Here is a 2,497-nt window from a genome sequence, read left to right as displayed (position 1 = left end):
CCTTCTTCTTAGGATTCTTATTTTTCCTAAGGTCTTTAAATTCTTCAAGATGTTTGTTTTTATTTTTCTGAAAAGACAAAAAGAAAACCCTTCCCAATCCTAACTTTGGGGCAGTGGCCTTTAAGCAAATTATCTCTGAACAAATTAAATGGATTTGTTGGTCTTATAAGTTAATTTAAATTGAGTGGTCACACAGGTTGATAAAGTATGATCTCTTCTAATAAAGATGTCTCTTTTGTTCAAATCTAATCTTTATAAATTTTGATTTATGGTCTCCCCAGTTTTAAGGGATAATTTTATTACAATGTGACTATAAGTTTACCATTTGCTTCACAATAGGTGAATACGCGCCATATGAGAATACTGCATTCTTGAAACTCTTCAGATTAAACATTGCCGCAGGAGTCCATTTAGCTTTTACAGAATCTTGGGAATATCTATCATCTGGCAATTCAGGTAAGATTACTGGATATTTTAAGATTGATTGTTTGAAACTTTAAGCTGTTCCTCTCTATCCTTATAATGCAATGATGAAATTGGCTCTCCTCTAAATTCTTCTGTCTGGAGTTACATATGTATATTATCTGTTTTATTAAGTTTTTCTAAGATCTGTATCTTGACACCCATACCAAACAACTCTTTAGGAGATAAACCAAGAATTATCAAGTAACAACAAGGATTAACAAAATGATAATTAACAGTATGTCAATCCCGGTTAAGTAGATTATCCCTGCATTTAATTGATCTATTTTTAAATCATGCATTACATAATCAAACAGAGACCTATCTGTCTCTATCACAATTGTGCTCCCCATTTTATAACTTGGGAAAAAACTCTCTTCATAAACTAATTCCTCTCTTTAAGAATTCCAAATTTTCTCACCAAATCTCCTTACGTTGAAGATGTGAGGCTAACTGCTGCTGCCAACACTGATCAATATCTTGCATATCACCCTAGAACCCTCATCCTCATCTGGATGGAGATAGAGACAGAGACCCACATTGGAGAACTGGACTGAGCTCCCAAGGTCCTTATGAGGAACAGAAGGAGGGAGAACGTGAGCAAGGAAGTCAGGATCATGAGGGGTGTGTCCACACACTGAGATGGTGGGACTGATCTAATGAGAGCTCACCAAGGCCAGCTGGACTGGGAGTGATCGAGCATGTGATCAAACCAGACTCTCTGAACCTAGTCTGTTTGGATGTTCACCTTCCTAGAACTGGATGGAGGGGGGAGGACCTTGGACTTTCCACAGGGCAGGGAACCCTGACTGCTCTTTGGACTGGAGAGGGAGGGGGATGGGGAATGGAGGGAGGGGGCGGGAAATGGGAGGAGGTGAGGAGGTGAAAATTTTTTAATAATAATAATAATAATAATAATAACAACTGAAAAAAGAACATTAAAAGCCTGATCAGATCTCAAGGCAGCTATCAGAAGGGTGTCCAGAAAAAGCTCACTAGGAGAAAAAAAAGAGAAACCTAGCTGGTAGGGTGTTGACACCGGTTGCTTGTAACTCTGGCGCATGCTGGTGACTGTAAAGTCACAGGCAAATGGCTTATTTTTGTGAATTTGTACCCCAAACGTTGAGCAGCAAATGAAACATGAATAATAAACTCAGAGACAGATATCAGGGTTCAACCCAAAAACCAGGAAAGCAAAGCCGCTAAGCCACTACAGAAGTCTTACCTTTACCAAGGTTGGGTGACTGCAGACAAAGAAGACTATGCTTCTCTCTCCTTTCATTTTATATTCTCTCTAGTGCTGGATTTAAAGGGGTTTGCCACCACTGCCTGGCCTCCAATGGCTTAGTTCTGTACTCTGATCTTCAGGCAAGAATTATTCTTTAGAACACAAAGAAAATAAAACTACACCACCACTGTATTCAGTTCCATTAAGTGTAGGAGAATCCTGGACTGTATAGAGGGAGGTCTAGCTAAACACATTCATCAACTGCTCTGAATTACTTGCCAATAGAAATTGCGCATTTGAAATAAACTTGTTCTCTGAATTATTTGGTCATGGAATTTTTTTCTAAATCATAGAAAAAGAAACCAAGGCACACAGTCTAGATTTGCATGCAGCATTGTCCAGAAAGTGAAAATGTACAAACACACACACATATACATAATAAACTACTTACGGGTTAAATATGTATACAATTTGTAGGCAAATGAGGGATGTGTAAATGGTATGATATCCTATAAAACATATTTGTTTCTTTGAGTCTGGAGCTTTTGCAGATTTAAGATGATGGTGATATATAACACTGATGAATCAAATAAAGAAGAAAAACATTCAAGTAAAAGGGGGTTTCATTACAATATTTATTTAATCATAATTTTAGCGCCTATGATTCTCTTATTCTTTTCTTCCTAACAATATTATACAAATCAATAGATGCATCAGAAACTTATTTTTTAAGAGTAGCAAACTGCAATGCTCTGACTTCATTATTAAGGTAATTGTGTATATATACCAGCAAATAATAAAGTTGTC

This window comes from Myodes glareolus, chromosome 1 (assembly GCF_982192425.1).
Source record: "Myodes glareolus chromosome 1, mMyoGla1.1, whole genome shotgun sequence".
Taxonomy (NCBI): Eukaryota; Metazoa; Chordata; class Mammalia; order Rodentia; family Cricetidae; genus Myodes; species Myodes glareolus.
The sequence above is the reverse complement of the archived record's forward strand: the minus strand, read 5'-3'. Positions refer to the sequence as shown.